The sequence below is a fragment of the Ursus arctos genome, unplaced genomic scaffold (assembly GCF_023065955.2).
Source record: "Ursus arctos isolate Adak ecotype North America unplaced genomic scaffold, UrsArc2.0 scaffold_27, whole genome shotgun sequence".
NCBI lineage: Eukaryota > Metazoa > Chordata > Mammalia > Carnivora > Ursidae > Ursus > Ursus arctos.
Window position 1 is genome coordinate 23119417 of NW_026622952.1, and position 17099 is coordinate 23136515.

Consider the following 17099-nt stretch of genomic DNA (forward strand, 5'->3'; position numbering starts at 1 on the left):
GTAAAGACAATATGTAACTAAAGTATGTATTTTTTTATTTAATTTCTAAAGCGGAAATTGTCACCAACTTACCATAAACACTCAGGTATAGAAGTTTCAATTTAGATAAATAGCCTGGAAATAATACCTTAATTTCAGGGCAGCAATGAGTGTAAACATTCTGAAATATCTATACAATAATATGAAAATAACTTTGCTGTTTATGAGTAACACAGAGTTACTACTAGCACTTCTTTGGTTTGCTGTCTACATAACTGAAAGGGGTACTACGTTTTAATTAAAGGTTAGTGAAAATAAATATATAATTATTTCTCCCCTTCAAGTTTGTATGTCTCTTGAATTCTATTCACAGATCTCTTCAGTTAAGTAATCTGACAGAGAAAATTTAGTGATTCTTCTTAGCTTAGTTTACTTAAATAAGGAACTTCCACAATTTTGATTCAATATCTATATAATTACCTTATATGTAGCACTGGGAGATTCTGAGTAGTTTTATTCATGTTTATCTTTGTACTAGGAAGACAGATATCCAATAGAGAGATCCAATACCCATGCCCTTAAAATTCTTACAGAAGGTTACCTGGGTGACTCCTTCAGTTAAAGTGTCTGAATCTTGATCTCAGCTCATGTCTTGATCTCAGGGTCATGAGTTCAAGCCCTGCGTTGGGCTCCACAGTGAGCATAGAGCCTATTTAAAAAAAAAAAATAAATCTTACATAAACTATTTTTCCCTAGACAAATTATAGACACTTAGCTGCCAAGATTATCAAATTGTAGGAGAGAAAGCATTTGATAGAAACCATGCACTGCAATTAATTCTGTTACAGAAAAGAACATTAGCTGGAAAATATCAGATGGTAGGATACAAAACTGCCTCTCCCCTTGCAGTGTACTTTGGATGCAAAGGCCTCCTCATGGAGAAAACCCTTTATTATGGTAGAGTCTTTCTTCAAATGCCTGGAAGATGTTCTATTTCCATTTCAAGTCCCTATAGTTCATATCAACATTTTAAGAGTACCTGGAAGAACAGCTTTCAAGAGACAACTTTGTTGATGATGCATTTGCATTTATTTTAATGTACTTGTTAGACTTTGTGGCTGCGACCCTCGTCTGAATCGCCACTATCTGTTTTCTCTCCGCCATGTTGGGCTGGTTTGGGGGACTAAGCATGTTGGAGGTGGGTGTGGCACTCCTTGGTCCTGGCTGTTCCTCCTCAGTCTGCTTTTCTCAGTCCCACTACACCCAAGGCCTCAGTATGGGGAGTTCTCTCTCTTTCTCTCTTTACTCACCTTCACTCTTAGGAGATCCCATAATTTCTTTTGGATAAACATGCTATTTGCAAGCATCAAACTCTCAAATTTATAATGTCAATCAAAACCTTGCCTGTGGGACCCATATTGGCATATGTTACTCCATAATTATATTTTGCTCTTGGATGACACATTTTTTTTAACCAAACATATTAACCTCCACCTCAAACTATTCATTTTTTCAGCAAATGTGCCTATCAACCTACCTAGTCACAAAATTCGTATATTAGGAGTCTTCTTTAATTCCTTTTTATTTCTCTTTCTCCTCCAAGTATCCATCCACAATCCTAGCAGTTCTGCCACCAAAAGATTTCTCAACCTACATGAATTCTGTCCATCTCAACTACCTGCAATGTCCTCATCTCCCCCAAAATTCATTGATTTTAAGAAATGTTAATACAACACCTACCCAATAGACCAGATACTGTTCTAGCCCCAAGAAATTCAACACTGCATAAAAGCAACTCCAATTCTCATGGGGCTTATGATAAACAATTATTGATCACCTTTTATTTATAGAAAGCATAACAATAACTCTCTTGGGGGGGGGAAGCATTGTAGTGCCATTTTGTTCTTCATATAAAGTTCTACCATTAGTTATTCTCATTTCTTTGAACGTGACAAGATAGAATCAAAGTACCTGTTAGTTGTCTCACTGATTAGGTTTCGGGTAGGTTGTGATCAATTATTAGCCAGTGAAACATGACCCACAGTACAGGTACTCAGCATTTGAACTACTCCTTAAGGAATTACAGATCTTGACTTTGATAATATTAGTGCTCTCTCTCTACCCTGATTACTGAAATTATATGTCATTTATGAAACCATCTTAGTATAATACTCCTTTCTCTGTTGATAACCACATGACTGTTTTCAAACAACTTTTATTGTTATGTATTCTCAAAATGTGCTGTTGTTAACAAAAAGGTTCTAAGATTTCAAAGATTAGTCAACCTAGAAAATAGGCTAGGTTTCACTGTTTGAGATCAGAAAAGTTAGATCGACTTTTGAAAAAAAAAATCTAAGAAACTTAGACAAATACTTTAATAGAACTTTTTCTTTTTCATTCTGGCAACTAGGTAATTGAAAAAACATCAGGATTTTGGTGAACATGATTTGTTTTCACAAGAGTTTCAGAAGCTAGTCAATTGGTAAGGTAAAAACAATATTCTCATTCAAGACTGTATTCTCTAATATTTTGTTTTCTGCTGACTTTCAAAATACTTTGGCTAGTTCTGGAAATGATGGAGCAAACAATGAATTAATTCTTAACAGATGATCTAAGAGAGTTCATATCCTTAAGGTAATTGATAGTTTTGAAATGAGGAAAATACCAGAAAAGCAATTTTTGTCTATACATCACTATGTGAAGTATAATTTTAGTTAACAACGTTCTGTTTGCACAGTCCTGATGGAGGTTATACTTTCCAAAATGCACAGGACATTGACATGCATATGATCATTAAAATTCTTCATAGAAGAAACATTTTCCATTTTTATTTGAGTACGTATTTTAATAATTTCTTATGTTAATACTTTCAATGATCAACCTGTTAAGCTTTACAGGATTATTTGCTATCTTAACAAAAAGTGTATATATTCTAACCAGGTCAGTTTACATGAAAATATAACTTTCCCAATTTATAAAAGAGAAAAGTTTGGCAGAAGTTCAGTGGCCCATGGCCTAGCATATCAATATCACAATATCACAACGTAAAACAGAATTCCTCTCCCTCCCCCAAACACTAAGTATTATTTGTACTGGAAAAGTCGTCTTCTTCATCTTAGTTCCCTTCAAATGCCTAATCCAGTGACTGAAAAGTATTTAGAGCTTCATAATTGTCTATTGAATGAATGAAAATACCCAGAGCTGACGTAATTGTCAGCATGCGTTATTTACACTTCCAAATAACTTCCGTTTACTTTGTTAAATAGACAGGACACAATTGTGAGCAAGAGGGGGATGCATATTAGTTCCTGACTTGTAAACAAAATTCTAAAGCACAACACGGTGAGTGATATATATCACTTGACTGGGCATTATATTTTCAACTTCATTTTAGTCATTTCTACCATCTTTGCATAATGCCCGACAAATTCAGGAGGTCCAAATATGAACAGTTTTCTTGCTGATCAATTTCTGCTCACTTTGGTTTTTTTTTTTAATTCTTTTATTTTCCTTTTTTTTTTCTTTTTTTAATTTTAACCAACAGGAATTATGGTATTAAGTTCCTGAGAGCTTTATCTCCCACAGATAATCTCTGTCCCTCCCTAATTTAGGGAACGCCACCCTGGTAGAAATGGTGACAAGAAAGCTCTTTGGTGCTTCCTCCCCCTCCTGGCTGAGTGCCATATTACAGTCTGAGGTCTTTCTGTTGTAAATCCATCTAATACAGAAAGCTTCTGGCACACCTGGGTATTCCCAATTTTCTATTAGTTTTTGTTTATGTTCAAATTCTTCTTTCATTGAAAAAAAGCTTTAGTGTTGTGGTAGCCTTGTTTGCACCTGGATTAAAAAACACCAATGTGAAAACTGCATAATATTAGAAGTCTCAAAAAAAAATGTGACTGTGGAGTGGGCAATAAGGAATTATTGTTAATTTTATTAACTTGATGATTACATTCTGGTTATGTAAGAAAATGTCCTAATTTTATTTTATTTTATTTTTTGTGTTTTTTTCTAAAGATTTTATCTATTTATTTGAGAGACAGAGAGGGAAAGCACAGAGGGAGAGCTAGAGGGAGAAGCAGGCTCCCCACTGAGCAGGGAGCCCAATGTGGGGCTGGATCCCAGGACCCTGAGATCATGACCTGAGTCAAAGGCAGACGCTCAACCGACTGAGCCACCCAGATGCCCTGAAAATGTCACAATTTTAGACATGTCTGGAAGAACATGACAGCTGGTATTTGCTTCAAAATGCATCGTCAAAAAATAAAAGAAAAATTAGATACTTCAACGAAGTGTAATGTTACCAAATTTTGGGAAAAAATTGATTGATAGTAATAGGTATATGAGATTTCTTATACCAGTTACTCTAACTTTTTGCCCACCTGATTTTATTTTCCAAATTAGAGTATAAAACATGTACTGCAGTGTGATTATTAGAAAACATCCGCAACTATTCCCAAGTAGACCTAACGTTCACTCACATTTGGGACTAGAGAAAGTAATTTAACTATTAGCAAAGGTGGAGATATGAAACATACAAATAGCAGAGATATGGTCTGGGGGTTGAGGGTAATTTGGATAATCTGGCAGATTTAAAATGCCCCCGGGTACCAGCCATTCCCTCAAAATCACTTCGCAGCCACATTGTGAAGCCCGATCAGAATGAAAGGAGCCTTGCTTGTGAGTGAAATAGGGAGTGGGGGAGAAGAGCTTGTGGCACCCTCCAGCTATGGTTGATACATAAACACCTGATTAATATTTACTGATTTCAACTTGGTGAGTTTGGAGAGAAGCATACAGCCATGAAATGAAAAGTCTAATAGCAGGTCCCATTTTCCAGGTAAGAACAATAAAACTTGGAGAGGTTAGGGGCGCCTGGGTAGCGCAGTCATTAAGCGTCTGCCTTCGGCTCAGGGCGTGATCCCAGCGTTCTGGGATCGAGCCCCACATCAGGCTCCTCCACTGGGAGCCTGCTTCTTCCTCTCCCACTCCCCCTGCTTGTGTTCCCTCTCTCGCTGGCTGTCTCTGTCAAATAAATAAATAAAATCTTTAAAAAAAAAAAAACTTGGAGAGGTTAAATGACTTTCCCGAGTCCTCCCAGCCAACAGAAAAGGTAAGGCCATGCCACTCCTCCCCCCATTCAGAGCCTGAGCTCAGCCAGCAAACCGTAACTCGTTCGGTCCAAGAACATACTGGAACAATGATGAGAATTGCCTTGCCAGTCTTTCTGGCCAACACTTATGTTTTGTTTCTTATATATATATATTTTTTGTTAACAAATCTCTGAATTTAACCACATTGCTGAATCACGTTTTCCATGCTAACTGCTAGTTATTTGTCTGATTGCGATTATGCATAATGACTCCATCGTACCTCTGCCCACATTATTTTTCTGTCTTAAGCATTGCCCTCAACTATTCTGTATTGAATGGAATCAACGTCACATAAGACGCTCCTCAAGCCACAGCGGTCTCTGTGTTAGATGTACTTAGCCAAAGCCAGGTATAGGCAGCCTCTCCAGCAAGAAGTAAGTACATCGATGTAGAAACTGCTTCTCAGAATACAAGCGCTACACTTTTTAAAGTGTCTTGTGTATCTAAAAGCCTTGGATGTCTGTAACTTCCATAAGCTTAATTAGAGTTATATTTGGAAGAACTGGAGGACATATTTTAATTAGATAGCTTTGAAAATGTCTTATTACAATGTTGCATTCACACAGAAGTCCTCAGGTGCTGTATTTATAACTTGCGTCAAAGTCAGGAAACAGGAGCAAATTTCTAGAGCACTCAAGTGATGTACGGTAATATGAAAGGTTAAATTCTTCTTCTTTGGGTTGTTACCATCAGCGGTAGCTGAGTGGAGACGGTACCGGTCTCTGTTACTATCCTTGCACCTTCCTGTGAGTTTATAATGATTTCAATATAAAAGAGTTTTAAAATCTGCTGCCTTTAAAAAAAAAATTCACAAATTTAAAGGTCAACAGGATAACTGAGTCAATAGTGAGGTCTTACATAACTGAAAAATAAACCTAAAAAAAAACTTTTAAAAATCTGAAAAAAATAAAAGGTGTCATTGCTAAACCAGCTGCAGTTAGAAGTCAGCATTATTAATTTTTTAATTAACAGAAGAAATGACCAGAATAAATTTCTGAGCTGAAAAATACACAGGTGAAAATTCCATGGTAAATTATTTTTATATGAAAACAGTCAGTCTTTCATGATGAAAGCAAGAGATATTAGTTCCAGGTAATTGAAAATACAGCGTTCAAAAAACTTTCTGTTCATGCGGGGTGTGGGTGAATATTTGGGTCAGGGCAGCTACTGATAAAATCACTCGTACTGAATGTCAGAGTGAATATTCAACTAAAAGATTTTGAATGTGAGGCTATTTCTCCAGAAAAGAGATCAAATCAGAACTCCCTCGTGATGGCAACTGTATTTCTAAGGCACAGGCTAGTTTAATCCTATCCTCTGTTTTAAAAATATTTTTAAAAACTAACAAAGAAAACACGTTGTTTATTCTGAGAGGTATTAATTTTTTCTTTAAAAAAAAAAGTAAAATCGACTTGCTAAGTAAAGTCAGTCTGGTGTTAAGAGGACGATAGTCTTCAGAAACTTTTTCCTTTGGTGTTGTCCAATTAAACACTTATACCTGCTTAATCATTTAATGTCGGGAAGATCAAGATTCGTCTGATCAACACAGGAAGGCGACTTTGAGGATAGAGAAGCTTCTAATGTGAAATCACAGAATCACAGTCCTTTGAGGATGGAAATAGCTCATAGGTAAGTAATTGGGATATTTTTATCATGACCACAGCACTAAAGGCATAGCTGATGAATTTACTTAACGGTCTCCTTGTCAGTAGATCAACCAAGGAAAGGCTTTTCAGTGATAAGCAAGTCATGGAAAATGCACATTAACAACAGCAACAGTACAAAGATTACCCCTCAGAGCATGTGGCAGAGGTTCAGAGTTTGGCTCCGGGGAGGACTGTTGGTTAAATCTCCAGCTCTACACCTCAGTACTTGTTTGTCCTGGGCAGGCATCTGACTTCTCATGCCGGAGCACCCTGTCCTGTAAGATGAGGGTCGTGTGATGCCCCTGGGTTTTGTAAGCACTAAATAAGTTAATATATGTGAAGTTCTCAGCAGAGGGTCTGGTACATAGACAGTACTCAGCAGCTGTGAAATCCACTTTTTAATGATGCCTTCCCTGTAGCAAGTGCCAAGTTATCTGATGTTACGGTGTGCAGATATTGAGATGTTAGTCCTTTTCTATTCTAAATACAATTTCTATTCTAAATACAATTCTTCAGGTGTCTGTTGCCCTGACTGTCCATTTAGGGCAAGACTCTTCTCCCTTTCCAGCATGAGGCTTACATGGGAAATGAGGAGTGTAGCAATACCAGCAGTTACCATGAGAAATTTGTGTCCATTTCGTTTATGTATCTCTGGGTCCACAGCAGGCACTCGGCAAATGGGTGTCATTGCATGAAAGAGTGATTTTTTGGGCTAGTTTTTGGACATCTGTGTTACCCACCTGGAAAGGGCAAACCTTGGAACATCATCTGAGAGGCAGTTTACCCATTTTCGTCTTGTCCGTCTTCTGTCTCTCATTCAGACAGTGATGCACCATTTCCCCCACCCAACTACCTTCTTTGTCACCTTGCCGATGATTGTCACAAAGCTCAGTCCTGAACAATACAGGTGTGGTGAATGGGCATAAGACAAGGGGAGATCTAAGGCATTAAAAAAAACCCAAAGCCAAGAAGTCTCATAAACAGAAGACTGTGCTGTCATTTTCTCCCATTAATCCAATTTCTGGTAAATGTTTACTCGCACATGTTTGTATGCTGATTGCTGGAGGAGAGGGTTGTAGACATTTCACTATTTGACCAGCATTTATTGACCACATATATTGTGATAGAATCTATTACTAGTTGAAAGTTCTCCTGAACGGAGTATGAATTGATTTTTATGAAAGTTTTCTTTCCTTTTAATATGTTCTGCACATTCCTGGTTATTGCCGTATAAAACCGAAATTCTACCCCGTAGCCTCCTCAACGGGAGCAGGAAACTGTTATGCCACCGTGAACGCAGGGTACCAGCGGAGGGACCCCACCTCTGTGGGGAGAATGGCTTCTTGAATGAGGAGCTGGAATATAGCCTGTAAAGTATTACAGGAAAAATACAGGGATTAGAACACTAGTGCTTGGGTTCGCATCATGACTCTGCGTAAAGCCAGTCAATTAATCTGTTCCTTAGTTTCCCCAGCTGTATTATGGTGTTACTGAAAATTGGGTAAGGAACAATAGATAATAAATGCTATAAAAATCTGTGGCCTCAGCAGCCATACAAAGGTGATTATTACCTTTATAAACACATTCCTTTTCTCCCTTTCTGCTGAGTCTCCATTGAAATATAAGTTTAGATCATAAAACTTGGTCTGCTGTTAAATTTGACCAGCTGGCCTGTGTCTACATCTCGGATCACCTGTATGAAAATGTGAAAGAGTCGGCTGAATGGAATTTCAGGAGAAAAAGACATTTTCCCTGGGTGGCAAGATAATTCCACCACCTGCCATGATGCCTTCTGTCTATTAACATGAGCGCGAGGATCCTTCTTGGTTTTTGTTTTTCTTTAGATAATGAAGGCTACAGCTAACACTGCAGATATTTCTAGGAGAAGGTAACACAGTATCTTAGGTTCTCAAAAGGATACAAAAGTCTTAGATCTTCTGAAGAGCACAGGCTGTAGGAGGACAAAAATTGAAGATGTCATGGGGATTTCTATGGGAAAGGAAGGACTAATGAGGGGAGGAAATAGGGCGTAAAGGTCGGTGGTCTAAAGGTATCACTTTATCAAGTTAAAGTACAGTGTGAGCCACCTGTTGGGTGGCCACTATCATGATCTTTGATTTCCCTGCAAGTCATGGGGCTAATTCCTCCCCCACTTCCCTACGTTCTGCAGCTTTCCTGGGCTGCATCCCAAGCACTGCCTGCCTCACTTTCAGCAGGAGGAAACCATTATACTAAAACCCCTCGGTTCCATTCATGCATTCCCTCAGACCGGTTCCGAATGTCTGTGAAGTATCAGGTGCTGGGCTAGGTGCTAGGGACCCTGAGACAAATTAAACCGACATGATTCCTGATCTTTTGGAGCTTCACATCTGGCAGCAGAAACAGATGTTAGTATTCTCAACTAATACTTCACGTGCACGGCCATTGTTCCAAGCCCTTTGTATGCATTGACTCATTTTGTCTTCACAATAGCCTTCCGGAGCATGTCACAGATGAGGAAACAGGGCCACAGAGGATTTGTGCAACTGACTCCAATTTCTGTCGCTGGTAAGCAAAAGAACCAGGCAGGCTCTGCTCTTAATCTGTTCTATAGTGCCCCATTTTAAAGACATATTCATCAAGTAACCTCAAAATATATATATATATATATACATATATATATAAACATAAACATATTCCTTTTCTCATATATATGTATATATGTATAACATGGCATGTTTTCTGTAAGTACTTCACTGTGGGAGAATAGTTACACTTTGATTTGAATATTTTAATATGCAAAGTAATTTTACTTATATATCATCAGATCTTTGCCAGCACCTTTATGATGTAGGAAAGGCAGATTTATGAATTACAACACAGCTGGTAAAGCTAGAAATGCTGCTTTCTGACTTTAAATCTACTATCCTCCCTCTGGTGATTTTATTTTGTTTTACCTTTAATTTCCAAATAGTACTTGTATTATGCCAGTGCCAAATAAAGGAAGTACAAAAAAAAAGTCTTGGGTATACCTGAGGATTAATCTTTATAGAAAAGCAACTGCAAAGCAGAGAAAGAATATCCATCTTGAAAAAGACTACCTAAATATGTTAGCACTTATTACCTTTGCAAATCTTGTCACGAGCTTCTATTCTAAATATAAAAATAACAAACTATAAAATACCTTTAGCAACTACTTTATAAAGGTAGATCGTTGATACTCAAGAAAAGGGAAAAAAAAGAATGGGAAGAAAAGAAAATCATCCTGCCTAGACTCCAATTGCTGACCTTACAACCAAGGCATACAAAACACTTCACTTCAAAAGCATACAAATCACGTGGAGTGGCAAGAAATCCTACAAAAACACCTGCTTTGCATAAACATCCAAGAACCACTTTAGTAGCTGTCCTGCTCTGTCAAGTACAGAAAGCCCTTTTACTTCCCACATTCCCCTCCCCCACATATTTATTAAAGTGAACATCAAATTTTATTCTATCACCTCTTTCAGCATTATCCTTTTAGATACAGGTTGATAGCCTTCAGGAATTGCATTTTTTCACTGATGAAATGCATGCCAAAAAGTACTCCCGTATGATATAGATCAACAAAAATAATGAGCCAATTCTATATGCCAGACCCTAAGGGGAAAAAGAAAAATATCATCCTTACCCACCAGGAGTTCACACTTAGGAAGAGAAGTAAATAAGCAAACATAATTTTGCTGCACTATGATATGCTGCGTGCTCCAGGCAGGAAGAATGAGCATTTTAGGGGTGTTTGCTTGTCAAAGTGGAATGGTCACATGAGTTAAAGATGACGGAGGAAGTGGCACTGAAAACCTACAAGGGAAGTCAGGTCGGCACGGGAAGGGTGAGTTCATACAATCGGCCAGATTATGAAGAGGATGGATGGGGGTAGCTGGGTTTGAGATGGTCCACCCTTTAAAGTTGCTGCAAGTGGGACACCTGGGTGGCTCAGTTGGTCAAGCACATGCCTTCAGCTCAGGTCATGATCCTGGAGTTCTGGGATTGAGCCCCATGTTGGGCTTCCTACTCAGCAAGGAGTCTCCTTCTCCCTCTGACCCTCCCCCATCTTGTGCTCTCTCTCTCTCTCTCTCAAGTAAATAAACAAAACCTTAAAAAGAAAGTAAAGTTGCCACAAGTCCAAATACCCAGCAAATAGCAAAGTTTTCCTGGAGAGATCAATACGTGTAAATGTCCAGAAAGAACATATATGTCAGGCTAAACATTCTTAGTTGTCTTCTCCCAGGAAACTGGATGGGTAATAATTTTAAATATGAAAGTGACATGGCGAGATGTTTATTTTAAAGAATCGCTCTGCAGGTGTGATAGGTAAAGGCTGAGAGGGAGCAGGACGAACTTAGTAAGACACACGTATCCATGAAGGTGCTTCCGGGTGCGTATGCCAGAAACGCTGCCTCACTGCATAGTAAACAGACAAGGAAATGCTTCTATTAACTGGAAGTGTGACGGGCACCTGCTCTGCGCCCCCGGAGTGAGTTCTCTTGGCTTTACCAGTTTGTCTTCAGACTGGCGTGCCTTCTGGTTGCAGCAGCATCAGGCGGCACTGCCCCGAGACTCATAACCACGTTCAGACAAATGCTCTGTGCTGACCATCTTACGCTTGGAGGCCAGAGCCAACTGCGATAAAGGGAATGGAGTTGACGCCCTGCCTGATACAACGTAAGATTTACCCCTGCACCCAGGGAGGAGGACAGGTCTGTAGCCACGGGCTTCAACAGGCTGGAGAAGCAAATTAGGGTTTGTCAAAAAAGAGGAAATGATGATGAGTAGGAAATAGAGAATGCCCAATGAAGTCTCTAACTAACTTAGTGTGTGTGTGTGTGTGTGTGTGTGTGTGTGTGTATATGTAATGTGTACATAATAATTAGCCTACAGTTGTGCAAAATCATCTAACACAAAGCCTAGTTTATAATGAAGTGTCCACTCTCTCATGTACTGTATTAAATACTATACTGAACGTGACAAACAGCATGGTTGTTAGGGTGCAAAATGGTTGTCAGTGTGTTCCCTGCTGGCCCTTGTGACTGTGCTGCTGCCTCAGCTGCCACTGCCCAGGATGTCAACCTCCTGGTTGTCACATATCACAAGCCCAGGAAAAGATCCATAGTCAGAATTCCAAGCACAGTTTTACTGAATGAGCATCGCTTTTGTAACATTGTAGAGTCAAATTTTTGTAAGTTGAACCATTGTAAATTGGGAACTGTCTGTATATGCAAGCATGTGTGTGAGTGTGTGCATAAAGTCCACAACTGTTAGTACAATGTACAGTCATCTACATATATACACTATATATAGTCATACATATACTCATATTATATACTCCTGTATATATATATATATACACACAAAGTTTATATATTTGTTATGGTTTATATAGAATAATCAATCACCATAATGACATAGGGTAAGACCAGAGCTGTTCAAATGATTTTTTTTTTTTTTTTTTTTTTGGCAGCAAAAATCTTCTGGTGCAAAAGCAAATTCACTCCCTCCATGCAATTTGTCATTTCTGCTCCACCTCAGATGACCTTTCTTCAACAGTTGCTCTTGAGGTTCCAATACGGTAATTCAAGCAAATTTATCAGTACTGATTGTCAGGATCTCTAAATAAATAAATAAATAATGAATGAATGAATGAATGAAGGAGAACAAATGAAATCTCTTTAAGCAAGTTTCCAGCTAGCCTTCCTAATTCTTACTGCAGGATTTCAGCCAAGCTACGATACTTTAGACTGTTTTCATGTTTGTTATTGAGAGTTAGAGGTCGGAGAATGTGTACTGCGTTTTCTCACTGGGATCTGAAGAGTCTGGCCAAGGTAGGGCTAGTGTTCGGAAAGTTTACATTATGGCAACTGCATTTGGGAAGCAGTGGAAGGGTTCATAGAAAGACAGGACGGGAGAATAACCGGGGTTTTGTGAACCAACAGAAACCAGGGTCTCAGCAAGCTCAGAAGTCACACGAGGGTCCACGGTGAGGCAGAGAAGACAAGCATCAGGGATCCCAGCAGCCAAGGACACAGCCTAAGCTGTGAGGACCAGAGACAGAAATCAGCTGAGAGGTGAGAGAGCCAGCTTCAAACTCAGCCCAACCACAGACTAGACCTAGGATAAAATCCGTACAGGGAGCCTACTCTTTAGTTGTGAAGTAAGAACTTCACAGTAACTGAGCTGACTTCCCAAGGGGGAGGCTCCACACTGCCTGGACCATGGGCAGGCTTACTGTGGTACCAATGAAGAGTGTGAGCAGAGTGGACCCTGGGAACTCCTGGTCCACAGACAACTGGGAAGTTTTGGCACCTTTTTCTCTTCCTGGAAGTGATGGGTTTCAGGATCACTTGCCTAAAATAAATCTACTTTCCTCTTTGCCAATTTATTCACAAAAGGCCACAGAGGGTCATTTCTGCAGATTTCAGTATTTACATAATGAGATGAGCACAAAGAGATTAGGCTGAATTTGACCGTGAATTGCAAAATGAGCCACTGGTGTCAAGCAGTGAAATTAGCCAATCCAAAGGACAAGTGGGGCCAAGCCAACATTGTTGCCCTGGGGCCAGAAGATGGCTTGTCGGTGCTACATTTGTACCCCATAAACAGAATGAACATAATCTAGATTTATTATCATTGAGAATGGGTTCATGGGGAGAGAAGAGGAAAAAAATTTAATTTTAAAAAGCCAAAAATATTTCTTGTGACACCCCACAGAAGACCCAGTGAACACATTTTTTGAGTTTGGTAAGTAAGATAGCATTTTAATCAATCTCGAGATAAATCTATTATATCTAAAACTGCTTTAAAAAAAAAGTTGCAGACTTGAAAACATCAAGTGTTGGAATTTGTTAACATTTTATAAATTCTTTAAGAAATATGAAATTTACTTTGGCCGTGACTATATATTCAGAAACTTCAAAGGAGTGTGTCTAGAAACTTCATTTAGACATAAGGATTTCTCTTACTGAGTGAAGGCACCCCCATCGAGAATAATAGAGTGGATCCATCCACATGTAACAGTGTGAGCCCTGCTGAGGAGAAAAAGAACTGACTGACAATTTTATCTTGTAAATTAGCAGTTAACCATATGTACAGATTAAAATTTTAAAAGTAATAGGATTTAAGATTGTGGAAACTTTGCATTCATTGGGTTCATTTAATCCACATCTCTGCCTTTAGGTTGGAGGATATCTTGTTTGGCCAAAGCAAAGATCTCCAAGAACGTTCCTTGAGGATAATTAGTTATAATCCAAAATAATTTGCTCCCATGCTAAATCCTAATCACATGTCTCTGTACCAAATGAAAGTCCCTTTGTAGGAGCTCATGACCCTTGGCCCTCTCCCACTATGATCTGTTTCTATTCTCAGAACACTTCATGCATCTGTTTTTGTTTCTTTGGTTTGGTTTTTACTCAACATGCTTCTGACATCAAATGTTTGGATTTTTTCCGTACAACAGGGAACAATTCTCCAAATCTCCAGACACCAGCAGGATGCACTATAATTTAATTCGATTCAGACACTAACTACCTGAAGTTAGCATCAGCTCTCACAAGGGCTCAGTCCCACCACATTGAGCCCACTTTAGATGCCAATTGCACATCTGGGCCACCTGCTGACTCACCAGCTATAAGCCAGGGGTTCCCATGACCCCATGGCCCCCTCCTTGGGTTTGATAATTTGCAAGAATGGCTCACAGAACTCAGGGAAGCACTTTATTCACATTTACTGGTTTATTGTAAAAGATAGAAATAAATAGCCCAATGAAGAGCCACATAGGGTGAGGTCCAGAAGGGTTTCAAGTGCTTCCATCCTTGTGGAATTGGGGTGTGGTACCCCACACCCCATAGCACCTGGATGTGCCCACCAACCTAACAGCCCTCTGACCTCATTGTTTAGAGTTTTTAGGGCAGTTCCTTTACATAGGCGTGATTGATCAAATCGTTGGCCATGGGCGATTAGTTCAATCTCCAGGCCCCTCCTCCCTCCAGAGATTGGATGGTGTGGCTGAAGGTTCCAACCCTCTAATCACATGGGTGGTTCCTCTGGTCACCAGCTCCCATTGTGAAGGTCTACAGAGGTCTGTCCATAAGGGTCACCTCTTCAGCATAAACTCAGGTATGATTGAAAGGGCCTTACGAATAGCAAAAGAGGCTCCTCTCACTCCTATTACTCAGGAAATTCCAAGGGTTTTAGAAGATCTGTGCCAGAAACCATCTGCTCTGTACATAGATTTTAACTTCTCCACGTCTTTACCAGTGGCTTCTATTTATGTATTTTTTACTGTGATAGTCATCCTACTGAGTAAGACATGGTATCTCTTTGGGGTTTTATTCGTATTTCACTATTAACATGCTGTTGAGCATTTTTTCATGTGATTTTTAGCCATTTATTTATCTTATCTGGAGAAATATATAGTCACATTCCTCATTTTTCAGTTTGGTTATTTGTCTTTATATTGTTGAGTTGTAAGGTATCCTGATACATTCTGGATACAAGCACCTTATCAGATATATGATTGTAAATATAGTCTTCAAATTTGTTAGTGTGTTTTCACATTCTTGATAGTGTCTTTTAAAACAAGAAAAGTTTTCAATAATGATAAAGGTTTTTTTTTTTTTCTTTTTCACTGTTCCTATGTTTTCATAAACAAGAAATTATTGCCTAACACAACGTTAGGAAAATTACCTCTTGTGTTCTCTTTCCTAAGATTTTAAAAATTTTTACCTCTTGCATTTAGATATTTTGAGTTATTTTTGTGTGCAGTGTAAGGTAGAGGTCCATCTTCATTTTTTTTCATTTTAGAGCTAATTGTCCCAGCATCACATGTGAAAAAAAAACTTTTCCTATTGAAGTGTCTTGGTAACCTTATCAAAAATAAATGACCATAAATATCTTATCTCTGAACATTTTTATATTCCTTTGACCTACATGTTTATGCTTATGCCAGTACCAAACCATTTTGATTGCTACAGTTTTGTAGTAATTTTTATAATAAGGAAGTAGTTTTCGTCCAACTTTGTTCTTTATTTACAAGCTTGGCTCCTCTGGGTCCCTTGCATTTCCATATGAACTTTAGGATCAGCCTGTCAACTTCTGCAAAAATTGAAGCTGGGGTTTTTACAGAGACTGCATTAAATCTTTGAATAATTGTGGGGTGTATCACCATTTAAACAATGTTAAGTCTTCTATGCTATGAACATTGGATCACTCCATCTTCTTTAATTTACTTCAACAATGTTTTATAGTTTTCAATATACAAGTCTTGACCTTTCTTGTTAAATTTATTGCTAAGCATTTTAATCTTTTCAATGCTCTTATAAATGGATTTTTTTCTTAATTTCATTTTCAGGTTGATCATTGCTAACATATAGAGACATAACTAATTTTTTATAGATCTTCTGTCTTGCAACTTTCCTAACCTTATTATATCTAACAGGACTTTGTAATTTTTAAGGGTTTTCTATATTCAAGCTTATAAGTTCCCAATAGAGACAGTATAACTCCTTCTTTTCCAATGTGGATGCCTTTTATTTGTTTTCATGCCTAATTGCCCTGAATAGAAACTCAGGTAAAATTTTGAACAGAAGTGACAAGAATGGAAATCCTTGTCTTTTTTCTGATATTAGGGGAAAAGCATTCAGTCTTTCTCCATTTAGAATTACATTTCCTATGAGTATTTCATAAATGCCCTTTATCACATTGAGGAAGTTTCCTTCTAATCCTACTCTGTTGAGTGATTTTATCATGGAAGGGTGTTGGATTTTGTCAGATTCTTTTTTGGAGTTTAGTACGATGACTCTGATGTGTTGCTTTAGTTTTCATGGTAACCAACATTGCATTCTTGTGTAAAACTCACTGGTTGTGGTTTATAAACTTTGACATATACTGTTGGATTCAGTCTGCTAGTATTTTGTTGAGTATTTTTGCATCTATATAAGAAATGTTACTCTCTAAATTTTCTTGTGATGCCTTTGCCTGCTTTTTTGTTTTGTTTTTTAATCAGGGTAATTCTGCCCCCATAGAATAAAATGGGAAGTTTTTCATCCTGTTCAATTTTATGGAGAAATTTGTTAAGAATTCATGTGGATCCTTCTTTAAACAATTGATGGAATTTACTAGCCAAGCTACCTGGGCCTGAGCTTTTCTTTGTGCTAATTTTTTTGATCAACAGCTGAATTGGATGATTTGTTGAAGGTCCACTCAGATTTTTTTTTAAAAATTTTTTTAGTCTGCTTAGGATGTTATAACAAATTACCATAGACTGGAGGGCTTAAACGAGAACCATTTCTCATATTTTTGGAGGCTG

The 17099-nt window shown here is 38.3% G+C and overlaps 1 long non-coding RNA gene across 1 annotated transcript in view; it reads left to right on the forward strand.

The window, feature by feature from the left end:
- Window positions 1-17099, forward strand: part of LOC130541881 (uncharacterized) — a 39857-nt gene that overhangs the window by 14673 nt on the left and 8085 nt on the right. Inside the window, exons 2-6 of the long non-coding RNA XR_008955963.1 lie at window positions 2390-2461; window positions 5382-5506; window positions 6657-6761; window positions 9251-9325; window positions 12258-12365. This is a non-coding gene — a long non-coding RNA (uncharacterized LOC130541881). The remainder of the gene's footprint in view (window positions 1-2389; window positions 2462-5381; window positions 5507-6656; window positions 6762-9250; window positions 9326-12257; window positions 12366-17099) is intronic.